At 42.5% G+C, this 15,493-nt stretch overlaps 1 protein-coding gene across 9 annotated transcripts in view; it reads right to left on the bottom strand.

The window, feature by feature from the left end:
- LDB2 (LIM domain binding 2) overlaps positions 1-15,493 on the bottom strand; it is a 343,760-nt gene that overhangs the window by 183,364 nt on the left and 144,903 nt on the right. The window lies entirely within an intron of this gene.

The raw sequence follows: 15,493 nt of genomic DNA, 5'->3' as shown, positions 1-15,493 counted from the left end.
CCATATATGCCCATGATCAATCACATAGGCTGTCCTACTGGGACTCAGCACCACCAGCTTCCCAGGCAACAGCCTTCAAAAAGGGTCATGTGGGAAATCCCTCTCCTGCAAGGAAGCACTGCACTCCTCTGCCTGCCTCTGGGTCTCAGCCACAATGTGAGTGATTGTGGCAAAGTTCCAGAAGGAGCAAGGTCTAGATGAATCACATTTGCTGGTTCGCATTTGGTTAGCCTTCATTTAGTGTGCGTGTGTGTGTGTGTGTGTGTGTGTGTGTGTGTGTGTACACACCCATGCCTTCAGTGTATAGAATATATATCTTTATACATATGTATCTTCACATATGCTGATTCCATATAATTTGTATTTGTGTGTATATGTCTCATGTAATCACAAATTATTATTTTATTATTCAATGTCTTTCTTTAAATATTTTCCTTGTAAAATTTTTGATTTTAAAAGTTTTAATATTTCAATTCCAAACAAAAAAGTAATTTTCTAATATGCACTAAAATAGCTGCCAATTAACTTAAATCTATTCATTGAATTGTTACCTGACATTTTACATACTACCAGTACTGTGTGTAGCTTAGCTAGGCAACTGTCAAGTTTAAAGTGAAAAATAAAATTTTAAAAATCCTGTGTTGGAATTCAGCTCCACCCCTTATCTGCTGTGTGGCCTAACACAGAGGTCTAACCTCTCTGTGTCCAGGATCCTTGACTGAAGTGTGCCAAAGATAAATTCAAACTTACAGGGTTAAGGTGAAGGTGAAATTCAGTGGTGCTTATGCATATACCCAACTCAGACAGGTGCTTAATGAATACACTTATATTTTAGTACATGCAAAACAACAGGAGGCAAAAAAGGATGAGAAAAAAACTACCACCAGCATCAATTTCCTTGAATGTGTTCACATCTAAAAGAGAATATGGAGTCCACTACTGATCCACTATTCAGCAGCCAGCAAGTACTCATCTGCATTAAGTGCTGGCCTGAGAAGCTCTTTAAACCACCTTAGTTGAATCACAAGATATTATCGACCAGGAAGGCTCAAAGGGGAGGAAGAATCCGCCTCTGGCTGTTCACAACCAAACAGAATCATTACCCAACAACACTGTTCAATGACTGTTTAGGGGGACTTTGAACACTGGTCAGAATTAAAGCTGAGAAAGAGAAAGATATTCAGCAGATGACAAAACAGTCCTGGATCTATTTTCACACATCTTTCAGGAAAAACTGGGTCTCTTTCAAAAGCTTTAAATAGACACTAACAGTAAGAAATCTGGAATGCAGAAATTACATATGTATATTATATGTGCACACATAATTATTTTTTAACAACATTTGCACTAACACAGGTCAGGTTCTTTAGAAAAGTGACATAATTAAGGTGACTTAATGGTAACTTATTTCATAAATAACTGCATAGGTTAATAAATCAATGGAATGAATGCCTTTAAAATATGGGTAAGTAAGGGGGATCAGTTTCTTCTCAGAATAGCTTAGAAGCAGAACTAGTAAGTTAGGGAGATGCTGTTAGGGGCACCAATTCTTGACTCTTTGACCCAAAGAGGATGCCAAGTCCCAGGATACCAGACTATAGAGCAAAATGGGTAGAGCAGGGGAGGGTCTATTCTGCAGAAAGAAGCTGGTGTAAAGGGGGGATACAAAGCAAGGCCAGAGCTTGCCTCTGTCCCTGGAACCTGGGCACGGGTTTTGGTACCTTCTACAACTCCTTCCAAGAAATGGGAGACAAGGGCAGGAAGAGAGCAATTAGATGTGGCTCAGACCCCTTCCTGAGACCCTTGGTGCCTGACTCTCCCCTTCTGTCTCCTGAGTTAGTCTTCAAATACATTAAGCCATATTTTGCTTCTACAGAGAGCTACCTTATAGTCCATTTTGAAATATTTGTTTGCCCTATCCATGACCAGCAGCTCTTTTCATATGTCTGTCCCCAAGCTAGTTTTTGCACAGCCTCCCATGATGCCCAATCTCACCTTATACCCTCTAATTTCCAAAGTTTGGTTAAGTCTCCCTTTTCTATTTTTTAAGTGCAGTTAGATCTTATTCAGTTAAATGGATGGACCTACAATCATATTAAATGTTAATGAGGAAAAGGACAGTCATCCAATACCAAGCTCAAGTGTTACAGATAAAGAAATGGAAGCCTAGCAAGGTCTACATTCTAACCATGCTCAAGCCAGGAGCCCAGTTGTGGATGAAATGAGCCAACGTTCCTTGACTTTCAGTCCCATCCTTAGGAGAGCTGAGCAAAGGTTCACCCTGGGGGGCCCAAGTGAACAATAGATTTCTGAAAATTGTATTTTTCCATAAAGTCTTCACACAAGAATGGAGCATGCTTAGTGAAAGGAATAAGGAGAGGGGATGGTGTTCCCAGTGTAGGGGAACTGGACCCCGGGTGTCATGAGACCTAAGAAAAAGGCAGCCAGATCCAGGATCACAGAGTGTAGTTCATTGAGAACTTGGTGACAGAAGAATGATTGTGCATAGCAGTAAGACTGGTGGAGCCCAACAACTTGGGTCAGATGGAGGGGGCTTGAATAATGGTCAGGACAAAAGTGACTTACTTCAAGCTAGAATGCTCCTGGCTTATCTCAAGTTCATGGCACTTGGTACCGGGGTCTGGTTGTGAAGCTTCACATACCTCTCTAGTGGTATGGTTTCCTTTTCATTTGCTGGCAAACTATGCAGGGAAAACTGACCAGGGTTACTCAAGGACAATCATGGCAGGTGTGACTTAAGATGGTTGTAGTCATGACAAGCTGAATCCCTATGGTTGGCGTGGAGGGGAGAGGGGAAAGAAACAGCATAAAAAGGGAAATGCAACAGAAAGTGTGGGGACAGAGACAAGGCAAATCCTTCATGCAATAAGACCCATCGAACATGGAACCTTCCCTCAAGGGGCTTAAAGAAGTCAGCCTACCTAGAAACTGTGCAATTTTGTACACGAGAAGAGGTAAAAGAGATGGATAATAGATAATTGATTATTAAGCCGTTCCAGGTATCAAGCAAAAGAGAATCTCCCAATGTTTTCAAGTCTTCCAAAACAAACAAGGCAAGAAGAACTACATTTTTGAGTTATACAAACATATTATTGAAATATGTGATGTTTAAAATTGAAGCTTCATTCATGATCACAGGGCACAATAACTCCTATCCTGCGTCTCTTCTTTAGAATGCTTTGATTTATGTCTGACTGCAACATGAACAGGACCCAGAGCATCCTCTTCTTGTGGACAGAACCACATCAGGTACACCTTTGTACAGCTCAACAACAGAGCCAAGTGTTCGTGGGAGAGAGCACAGAAAATACCTGTTAAATGGCTAAGTGAAAGAAAATAAGGGCCTCACCAACAAATAAAGAGAGGAATAAAGGGATTCTAGAATAAAACTCCACAGGACTCTGTTCTGGTAGCTTCTATGCAAATAACTAAACCCTGTCAGGAAATCAAGGGCACATTTAAAAATCAAATGAGATCCCTTTTTTATTGGAAGGACTTGAGTATGAATCCGTGGTCTGCAAATGCAGGAAGATGGTCCATGTCATTATCAGCCAGATCCTGAAAATACGGACAATAAACGTCCTCAATCACACAGGAAGCAGTCTTTGCTGCGCGTAACAGTCAGGGTTTCAGATTATTTCAGATTTCAAAGCGAACTTCATCTTTCACGTTAAAAACAAAAACACAAGCCCTCCAGCCTTTCTGCTCACGCTGTGAATTAAGCTTGTCATATTAAAAGAGGCTTTATGGGTTCAGCCTTTATTTATCCTATTATTTATCATAAGGACACACTATTTAGGAGTAACGCATGTTTGCTTTTGGAGGATCAGCCACAGTAACAGCTGGGCACGTGAAATTCAGTCGAAAATTCACACTTATAACTTATCATTTTCTCTTTGAATGGCAACTGAAAAAGGAAAAAAAAAAAAAATACAAAATATACCAGCTCTGCCAGAGAGCAAGCAGGACGGGGAGGAGGGGAATTAGCAAATCTTTGAAAACTAAAGCTGCATAATCTGCTATATTTCAGGCCGCCTTTATCCTCCAAATCCCCCATCTTTGTTTAAGCTACAAACGGACTCTATAAAAATCAGCTCACTGGCCTCCCCATATTATACACCTCCCTGCACAAATCAAATGAAGCTTTGGCTGAAAAGCCGATAAAAAAAAAAAAAAAAAAAAAAAAAATCACCCAACGCATGAGGATGCTGATATATTTAAAAAGTGGTCATCATTTCTAATCCTTTCCTTTCTCTCCAGGGAATAGATCATCTTTCTAAGGAGCATGCAGAACTCTGGCACCCAGGACGCTTTGGCCCTTGCGTTTGTTATTAGGGATTTTGTAGCATAACCACCCCACTGATATTTAGCACCTCAGGAGTGAGCGGTTGTCAGGAAAGGGTTGAATGTTGGAGCACAGCCAAGATCACCTGGCTATATTTTCTCCCATGAAACACTCTCAAACTAAGCGGCGTGGCGCTACCCAGGCACTTTGGGTCCATTACCTCACATTTCCTTTTACTTCTGGTTGTTTGCAATGAATTCTAGATCCTAGTCAGTGATCTCAGAAAGAAACAAGCCCCTCCTGGCTTTTATTCCCCCTCCTGATTGCTGGCAGGGTAGGGAGATCTGAGTTCTTCAGGGTCCAACTCTGCTTTACAGGTGGTCAGTCCGAATCTGAGAGACCTCCTGACACAGCCCTGTGGCACCAAGAATCTCTGCTCCACAGGTGATATCATCATGACGAGCGGACGTTTTCGACTCTTTGATGAATGCCATCTCACCCGTGACACTGTCAATGCATCTCACCAGGGCAGAGATCATTATTAATCGTGGACTCCTCCAGGGCCAGCCCAGTGAGCAAGGTATGAAACACACTCAAAAACGGTACCACCTACCATACTTTAGATTTTTTTTTTTTTTGTAATCATAATATTCTCTAAAATGTACAAAGTATGTACTACAAACCAAGCACTTCACATACATTATTGCATTGATTCCTCAAACTGCCCAAGGTGGCTACTAGTACCACCTTCCTATTTTATTTATTTATTTTTTTGGGGGGAGGGGCTACCAGGGATTGAACTGAGGGGCACTCCACCACTGAGCCATATCCCCAGTCCTATTTTGTATTTTATTTAGGGACAGTGTCTCATCACTGAGTTGCTTAGCATCTCACCATTGCTGAGGCGGACTTTGAACTCGTAATCCTCCTCTCAGCTTCCTGAGTTGCTGGGATTACAGGTGTGCATCGCCATGCCCGGCCCACCCTCCTATTTTAGAGATGAGCAATGGAGATTTAGAAAGGCAAAGTCATTGCCGTGGGATGGGAACAGGGTTCAAACTCACACAGCTGACTTCAGGGACAACTGCCTCATCTCTGGTAGCTGCATCTCAGTCCGGGCCCAGAAATCCTCAGGACTGAGATTGCCACGTGTCATCCACGGCTCTCATCCCTGATGCCACATGAGCAAACCTGCTCCCTTAAGCCTCTGAATGGCTATCGACCCACTGAAAGCATGGCTTTCTGGAGTTCCAGGGACTTCGCTGAGGATTCATGGAGAGTAAGAAGCAGACCAGGTAAACCCAGGAGTGGACAAAGTTTTTTCCACGTGTCCTTGAGGAGCTGGAATCAGAGTAAGGGAGAGAAAGCAGGGAGAAAACGAGTAAAGGAAATGTTCTTGGTCACCAAAAGGATCCGGTCACAATAAGGAAGGTTGAAGACGTCGAAGGACAGGGAGCCCACGAAATGGCAAACTGGGTCTACAGGTAGAACTCAGGGAGGTGTTTGTTGAATTGTCTGGGAAGGGATTTGGTGGGACTGGAATGAAGTCGTGTGGAATAAAACAGAATAGAGTGGAATGGCTTGAGAGGCCCTGGGATGGAAGGGCAATGGGAATGGAATCAACAGCATGCAGTGACAAAATGTCCAGCATCCCCCTGGGCACAGACAGCGCTATTCCAGCTTCTGGCTGGAACACTTGGATTTACTTATTGGCTTTGGAGCAAAAGGTCCCCCCATCCCAAATTCATATGTTCAAGCTCTAACCTTCAGGAGGATGACATTTGAAGATAGGGCCTTTTGTGGAGTACTGAGGGTTGGAAGAGGTCATGAAAGTGGGGTTTGGTGATGGGATTAAAAGATGCCAGGCAGCACGCTCTCTCTGTCCATGCACAGAAAAGAGGCAGTGTGAACACACAGAGAGCTGGCAGCTTCCTCCAAACCAAGGGACTCCTCACCAGGGCCAGAATCCACCAGAAGCTTGACCTTGGACTTGCAGCCTCCAAAACTGTGAACACGTACATGTCTGCAGTTCAAGTCACAGTCTATGCTACGCGAGTATTTTCCTAAAGGGCATTGGGCTCCTTCTCAGCCTGCTCCGGTGTCCTTGGTCTGGCCTAGGCTGTCTTCATCTGGTAAGACTTTGTGAGCTTTTTTTCCCCCTACCCGAATCTGCCTGATTCCACTCAAAAGCAGTGGCTTCAATATAGCAAAGCAATACAAACCCAAAAGTATTGGAGGCAACTCCTTTTTCAAAGCCCACCCAGTTGGCCTTGCAAGCTACAGGGTGAAATTCTAAGAATGTCCCAACAGGATTTCTGGGTTCTTGCCTTGAAAAGTAGATCCATACCTTCAAAGCAGTTTAGTGTAAAGAATTTAATCTAACAATCTCAAGTTGTTTGAATTCTAATCTAATTATGGATTTCAACCGGCCATAGAGAGAAAAGAAACAGTCTTCCTCCTCAATCAACTGTTATTTCAAGACACCCAGCTTCATGGTTTTTGCCCCCAGTTTTGTCTTTCAAAAGGCCTTGGAACTTGGTTGGGGTTCTCTTTAATAAATGCAAATACAGTTATTAGTTATGCATTTTGGAATACCCTAAAATAGGAAAGGACAATACCATGGAATTTGCAGCAACAACACATTCCTTTTTATTCCCCTGCAGAGCACCCAATGTTTCCTCGTGTGTGTGGGTTTGATCACAATGCTCTTTGCCACGATAGCTTCTATTCCAGAGCACAAGGAAGCTGTGAAGGCCATGGAATGTATGATTATTAATGTACGTCAAGCAAATCACAGTGGCTCAGTATTCTGTTTTGCTACTAATTCAATCCCTCATTAATAACCTTAATTATTATGCATGGATACAATAGGATTTGATAGGATACACAGCTAGAAATTGCCACGGCAGACTCATTACCATCCACGGCTGTAGTTCTATATGGAAGTCAAACGGGAAAATGTGAGAAATGGCCTAATACGGAAGGTTTTATTTTGATGGGAAATAGCTGAGAAGCTGAGATGATTTCTCATCTGTTTGGACAAACACACACATACAGCTGAAGTCTCAGCTGTTAAGGACGAGGATGGGGGGATTGTAGAATGCATTCTTTCCTGATAAGGGGTTTAGCAAAAACAAAAACAAAAACGAACCAAATAACAATGTAAGTTAAAAATGAACACTGCTTAGAAAACCAAATTATGCAAATCCACTTACCTGGCTCCTGTTTCTCAGCATTGGCTGACTTTTTAAGGTCAGGGAGAGAAGCTGCTGAGTTTACACACTCAAACCATTGTTGAGGGGAACTAGCCTTAACTGGATTCAGACATGTATTTTCAAAAAAACACCAGGACAAAAAGAATGAAACCCTGAACTGGGTCGATCACCTGACTCAGGGCTCTTCTTAGATTGAGAGGTGTTCAGATGAAATAGAACAGCTCAACAAACGATGCGGTCCAAAGTCAAATCAGGAGCTTTTGACCTGGATGTAGCATATTTTCCTACTTACAGTACTTCAAGGTGGGAAGAAACAGGATCTAACCTGGCCATTCATGATTATAAGGTGGTTGGAGGAGTATAAAATCCAACTCTGGAGAAGATGCTGTGAGCAGCATAATTGTAAAGGATTTGAACAGATATCCCATCATTAGGCATTTGAAGAAAGACCCAGTATGTGGCTGGCATGGGCGTCTTGACGTCTGACTCCTAGCAGATCTGGAAGAGCTCACAGAAACAGTTTGCGCAATGCCCTCTGGGAATGGGCCTGGGAATCAGGAATGACATGCAAATGACTGTGGGTTATGCAACCTAATGCTGACAACTTGGGTTTTAACACACCTGCCTCAAAGGGAAGCAAGAGGGATAGAGTGGGAAAAAGGCAGCACTGGGTACGAGTCATCTGTGTGGCCAGCAAGAACCTGCTCCTGTTGCAGCCATCCATGCCTGGGACCAACGTGGCCTTGAGATTTGGCAGCCCGTGTAAATCCTGCCTTCTGATAAGACGCTTGACGCTGTCCCTAGTAATGTACACAAACCACCCTCGTCATCAAGGCAACAATTAACTTCATTTTGATGTTGCCTAATTACCATGTTTACTTTTCACAACGATCATCACACATTGCCTTATTTTTAAAAAATATTGTTATTAGTGGTAACAGATATAACAAATTAGAATCTCTATTTGGGAGAGAAGAAGCTGCAGAAAGAAAAGGCATGTTTTTAGAGAGGCAGCACAGCCTAGGGAAAAGAGAAAAGGATTTGGATTCAGAAGGAAAAAAAAAAAAATCTCAGTTTAAATTCTGACTTGGTCTAGTTTTCTCATCAGGTAAAGGACAAAAATAATGATACTTCTTTTTAGACTTGACTGGATTTAATGAGATGCTTTAGGGAACCCTCTTATCCTGGTTTGTGGCCCAAAGTAGGTTCTTTTTTAATGGTAACTAACAATGGTGATGGATGATAAAAATGGCCAGTTCCTTCTTCAATTGTGTAACAATGTGTCAGAATACATTCTACTTTTATGTATAACCAATTAGAACAAATTTTAAAAGTTAATTTAAATAAATGGTGAGTTCTGTCAGCTCCTGGGAGCCAGGTGTTTGAAAACCCACCTAGCCAGGTAATCCATTCAGCAGCTCTGTGTTCAGTCTTATTAATTAAATAAATAAGTCAATGAATGAACGAACAACTGAATATGATTGAAGGAACATGTTAATATTACTAATCACAAAAACTGCAGTGAAACTATTCCAAACAAATTCCCAAACGAACACTGTGGCTCTGAGGCTCACTGTTTCCTGGCCCTGCACCTTTGCCTCAACCAAGAAAACTGCACCCCATCCTCTCCGCCCAGTCCCCGTCCCTCCCTCTGCCAGCTCGGTGTCCTCTTCCTCTCCCCTCCTGCCCTACATGTGGGGTTCCCCATCCCTCTCATCACTTCTCTCCAAGGAAGAGAAAAGCTGTTTCTCATCTTCTCAGGACTCCGGGTGTCAAGTGAAATGCTGGAACGTGGGTGCAAAGCTTCTCAAAGACGGGGTGCTCCTGTGTAGGGGAACATCAAACAACAAATGCCTGTGCACTCTGGAACCTCCTGGACGATGTGTTCCACATCACCCTCCTGCATTCTTCCTATGTCCCCCGCCGTGTGGAAGACGGGGAGGGAGATTAAAGGGTTGGTCCTAGAGGAACTCTCACATGACAGTCCTGGGCTGACTCTCCAGGTGAAGTAGCTGCTGCCCCCTGGGCTGAGTTCTGTCCTCTTTGGACCTCTCTTCATTCCTTTTAAGAGCAACGGCCCATGGAGGCTGACCCTGGGCAGGTACAGGGACCCTGTCACGGCCTCTGACAGCAGCTCATGTGTGTCCAGCAGGGGGAGGTCAGCCCCAGCTCCTGCTCCTCATGCACTGCTCTTTCTGCCTCCCTGCTCTTGGGCCCCCGGAGAGCTCTGAGCAACGATGTTCCTCTCAGCCCACCTGCTCTTGACACACGGGGAAAACCCTAATGATGACACATACATAGGTGTGAACCCTGGAAGCTATTTTTCTACATCCTTCATGTGATGCAGATCCACTGTCCAAGACTAGAAGCCATTTCTACAATACATACAATGAATGTGAATTTTGTATAGCAAAATCCAGCACTACTTATGTCAGCTGTAAAGAGGTGCTCTTGGCTGTCTCACTGTCTGGGAAAACTGTTAAGGTTGCCAGAATTGTCCATAGGGACAGTGAAGATCCAGTTCACGTGCACTAGGCACAAGGAGGTGGAGAACACTTGCAGATTAGTGGACGGATGTCAGTGGCATTGAGTGTACAGGAACGAACATGCAAGTGGATCCCAGCATTTGGGTCCCATGTTGACTGGATTCTTATCAGAGATTGTTCACTTATACTTTGTCCAAACCTTCCCAATCTGGGCTGGCTGATATTTCCAATAATTTGGGTCTTTTGATGAGCAGGGGGTAGTTTCAAATTCTGGACCCAATGCTTCTAACTTGGGAAAATCTCTATAATTTTGTAATATCTGTCTCAAAAGCACTTTAGCAGAAGTAGGAAATAAGCAATTGGAAGGTAAAAACACACATAAAGAGAGATTGAAGGAGTCTGCCTTCCTTCCCTTCAATTAAACCAATTGGAGGCAACCCCCCAAAGAAGCTTCCTTCAGAATCTGGACCACCCTGTCAGTTTCTGAAATTCCTTTTCATGACATAAATATTTAAAAGTTTCTTTTGTAGAGAATTTTTGGAAGAGTGGAGAGCCAGTACAAAGCAGAAAAAAAAAAAAGTGAGTTATTAAGGTTTTAAAACAACTTACTTTTTAATAAAGTAGATGGCATTTTCTATCTGAATTCAAGTGCTCATCCTTTTAATCCTTACAGTCAAAATGCACTGTAGAAACATGTGTTTGTTTATTTGTGGGCCTGAATGAGGGTGGTTTCTAGAACATGGAAAAAAGGAATCAAGCAGTCACGTGGTCCAATTCATATGTTAAGAGAAAGGAAAAGCTAAAAATTAAACTTGGAACTGGAGATGGTAGTTACCAGAGATTTTGTTGGGAGACCTCCATAAATATTTCTTGGTTTTGTTTAAATGGCACTAAACCATGACATCCTGCATTTGAAAGAAATTAGCTTTGGGGGCATTCTCCTGGCAGACACAGCTGTTTAAATTCTTTCATCTTATTGCATTTGGTTATATCCCCAGCCTGCACCGCCCTGAGCATGCCACTTGTGAGCCTAGGAGGTTTATAGGTGTCTATCACCAGGCATTCTCTGGTAACAGTTGCTTAGCTACATTGCAAATCTTTTGTTCTTTGCCCATGGATCAATCCCCCCAGGCCTCCAATACTGTGAGCTGTTCTTTTGATTGTCCCTCCACATCCTTTACTCTTCCTGCTGCTAAAATCAGCACGCCAGGTACTAACTCATGAACTTTCTGCAACCGTTTGATTTTTATCTCGTGCTAATGTGATACCTGTCTAATCTAACTCACGGACTTCTGGAACATAACCACTCCTGTGGTTTCTCTCTCCCATTGGAGAACTGTCTTCTGGGCTACATTTTATTCATGAATATGAATATACATTTTCTTCTCTGCTAAGTGACACAATTGCTCTGTCTTGACGCCTCACTTTCTGGCTCCAGCATATTTTCATTCATAGTTTGACAGACTTCTCAGCCTTAACGATTACTTGGAAGATCTCCTTAATGTAATCCATGTATTTTATTTATAATTTAAAATCCTTATCGTCCAAATCATAAATGTAACTTCAGTAATGAGACCAAAATGCATAGCACAACCCAGAAGTTTATGGACAGGAAAGACTCCCCCAGTCAGTAATGTTACTTGTGGACGTAAATCAGGCGTGTTAAAAAAGGCATTAGCTTTCTCAAGTAATCAGGATCCAAGACATAATTTGGTAATTGAGAGGAGTTAAATCAAGTTGTTGAAATTCAGCTTTATTTCTGTTTCAATGTATCTATATTCAGAATTATGGGACTTTTGTCACCTCCGGAGCCAGTGAGTTCTGCCTGCCATTCCGTGGCCGATCATTGCGTTTAGGAGTGCTGTATACTTGAAAGCTCTTCCTTTTAAAGCAGTGCAGTCTATTAACATGTTACTTCCATCACGTCCAACTAGATCTCATTTATTCATTTAATAGGTATTATTCAGTGTCAGGTGAAGTAGCAGACACTGTTGATTAAGAGATTAAAAGGCTATAATCACTGTCTGAGGACATATCCAATAGGTCCCAGCTGAGCAGCATATAAACACAAACATGAACTATGAAAGATAAGTGGCATATATGATATGCTAAGTGTGCCAAGAGAAGGGTTAATTAATCATGTGGAGGGATCTAGGGAACGCAGTGGACTATGGGCAAGGAGAGTCATACATACACCAGGAAGAAGAGGCATGGGAAACATCCACGGGTGGTCCTTCCTCCCAGAATCTAAATCTCTCCACACTGACAGCCTCAACCCACACATCGGGACCCTCGAGCTCACCTTGATGTGTCTCTTCTCCAAGGTACATGATTTTCCCAGTATTTTTTTCAACCTTGAGTAATTTCTCAGGGAGGCTTGGTTTGACCTCCTCCCCATCTTCTGTCACTCCCTGCAGAAATTGGGTAAAGCCCTGACTTGCCCTCCTGCATCCCATATGTTTGCCCAAAGCACAAACTACAACTGAAACTTATTAATAATTAGTGCGACCTTCATTTTGTTAGTTCTCTGGCCTTCCAGAATTTAAAATCTAGATTGTTCAGAATTATCTAGAATCTAGGTAGAGTCTAGATATAAACCTTATGAGGTCAGAGGCCAAGACTCTGTTATCTAATGCATCCCCAGAGAAAAAGGGAATTGAATGGCGTAGGAGACGCTTAGTACATATTTTTGAATGAACACAGGGATAGATAAGTGAACCATCTCTTACACAACATCGGTTTGAGTTCTTTCATCTACAACCAGCTCCAACTGATTTAAAGTTAGCTTACAGAATGGAACCCATTTTCCCAGACTTATCTACCTTTATTCTTTATGCAGGGGAGAGGCCCTCCAAGAAAGGCATTTTATAAGCCATATAAATAAAATTCTCTAACAGAAAAGGTAAAGAAGAATCAGATTTTCCCAAGGCCTGAAGGGTAGCCACAGAGACTGGAGTCAGGGCTCTTCACACCAGAGAGTTAGGGCCAGACCAGACTTGTCCCTTTCTGATTAGTCAGCACTTGGGAAGGCAAAGGGTGTTCATGGAATCAATGGCCTCCCCAGAGAATCCGCCACACATTTCATATTGGTTTCATATGTTCAAAATACCAGAGAACAGCTTCCAAAAGTCAAGCTCCAGAAAGCTCAAACCAACGATTAACTAATCCCCAAAATAACTTCTTGGCCTCCTCAGTATCTTCTTCCAGTCTGTCCTTCCTCACTGACCCTTCCCTCTACTTCTGCCTACCTGAATTCCACCCATAGTCTCTCTGCCCTACAGCAGGAAAGGACCTCTCTTCTCTGGCTTCACAGGGCACTTCACACCTGTCCAATGACCTTTGTCTAGGGTGACTAGTCTTATAATTAAAATTATGTATGTATCTCATATTCAAGTTTACCAGGGTCTCCAAGGTTTCTACCCCCAGTGTATCCATTTGTAGAATCTGTTCCCCTTGATCAGAAGCAGAACTCATGACTGACAGGGTATCGTTTCATGACTATGTGACATTCAATAGCAGAGGGGTTTTGCAGGTGTAATTAAAATTACTAAATCAAAAAAAGAAATGACCCTGAGTTGGCTGGAACTTAGTAGGTGAGCCCTTCATGTCAGAGAGGTTTGAAGGGGGAGAGATTCTCCTGCTGGCCTTCAGAGAGTAAGCTGCCAGTACCCTGTGTCAAGGAACTACAGGAGGCCTCCATGGCTGAAAACAACACAGTTTAACAGCCAGAAGGAGGGTAATCCCACTGAATTCTACCAACAATCCTGAGCATCAGTGAGTGTGTAAGACCCAATTGACATCTCCATATGAGCCTGAGCAGAGCATCCAGCTAACCTACCCTGGACACCTGACCCAGGAAAACTTTAAGATAATAAATGTGTGTGTGTGGAATTGAACCCATTTTCCTAGACTTATCTAATCAATTAATTATTGTGTGTAGCCAATTGTATTTTGATATGCTGCAATGGAAAATTTAAGCATTCACAAAAAGTTGTCTCTCATGTTTTGAACATCTTTTAAATTCTATATAGTAGTGAGCTTCCTATTGCACTTGGCTCTGAAATATTTTGAAGATGTTTCAAAGAACAAAATGCAATACTACGTGGTCCCTGTAAGCCATGATTCTTTTAGATTATTTCCAATGAAAAAGGGAACGTGTAGCAAGTTCTACCAATATGTTGTATAAAATATATGGACACATAACTTCCAGTCCTGCTTCTATCACTAACTAGCTAAGTCACCTTGAACAAGTCAAAATCAAGTCAACTTCTTGGAATGTTAATTAGAAATAATCATTATTGTAGTTTACTATTTGTTGATAAACTCCAGTGATTCCAAAATTTTATGGATATTTTTTGCAAATACCTTTATGCACGTCCCAGTATATGCTATTTGAATTACACAAATTAGAACACTGAGGATCGGAGAAAAGAGAAATAATAGTCTTGTGGTCACTAAAGGACATAGCTGTGATTTGGAACCAGGTTGGTCTCACCCTCATCCTGGGCTGTTTGCCTTAAACAATGTTTACAACATGGTACTTGCTATCTGGGACATCCTGGAAACTCAGCAAATGTACTTTCCATGGCACAAAGCACAGAGAGGACCATCCTCCCTGCTCCTCAGAAGTGAGTCGCATCTGTGCTCTATCGGCCCAAATGTCCCCAGACTGAGACAATGGCAGGGACCCTGAGCTTGAGCAAGACGACTGTACAGATTTAAGAACTCTTTTACTTAGAACAGTGAAAAGGAAGTCAAGCGTGAACTTTCTGAGCTCCAAAGATATTCTCAGGACCCCATTTGGGAATAAGCATAAATCTTCAAATTTATCCAAAGTTGAGCAAATTCACAATGACAAATGTAACAGCTCCTCTAAATTGAAGTTCATCTCTTGGCAGTTCGGAAGTCTTGGAAAAAATGCCAGCAACAAGGACTTGGAAGGAAATAAATCTTTAGATTCCCTGAAAACATGGAGAGTTATTGTGGAAGACATATGGAGGATCCCATACTGCATCGAAAAAGAAAGTTTATAAATGTCAGCTTTGTAGCAGCAATGTCAGAGGGCTTTCAGCAATCACACTTCACCGCCATGCGGAAAGAGACGCTGTTGGGACACCAGCCACCAACTGGTGGGACACCAGTTCTTAATTTCCCATTCGGATTTTAAGAAGTGCCCAGGAGTGAGATGGTAACGGGGTCACCGTGTGGGCCTGAGTGGCAGAGGAATTAAACTCTGCCTCCACTGGGACCTACGCTTTTTCTTCCATACAAGTAGTCAACAAGCACCTGCTCCTGGGCAGCTGGTGAGGGTGGAATGAGATACTGCAGACTCACTTGGCATATATTAGCCATGCGTCTCCTGTCACTTACAGTGTCGGGCACAGAGACGACAGAGGAAAATAAGATGGGGCCCTCACACACAGTGAGCCTACGGATGGTCCTGATCAATCAAAAGAATTTTAGACACTGCAAAGCATTATGAAGAT

The sequence above is a fragment of the Sciurus vulgaris genome, assembly GCF_902686455.1.
Source record: "Sciurus vulgaris genome assembly, chromosome: 9".
NCBI classification, from domain to species: Eukaryota; Metazoa; Chordata; class Mammalia; order Rodentia; family Sciuridae; genus Sciurus; species Sciurus vulgaris.
This window is presented reverse-complemented; position numbering and strand designations above follow the sequence as displayed.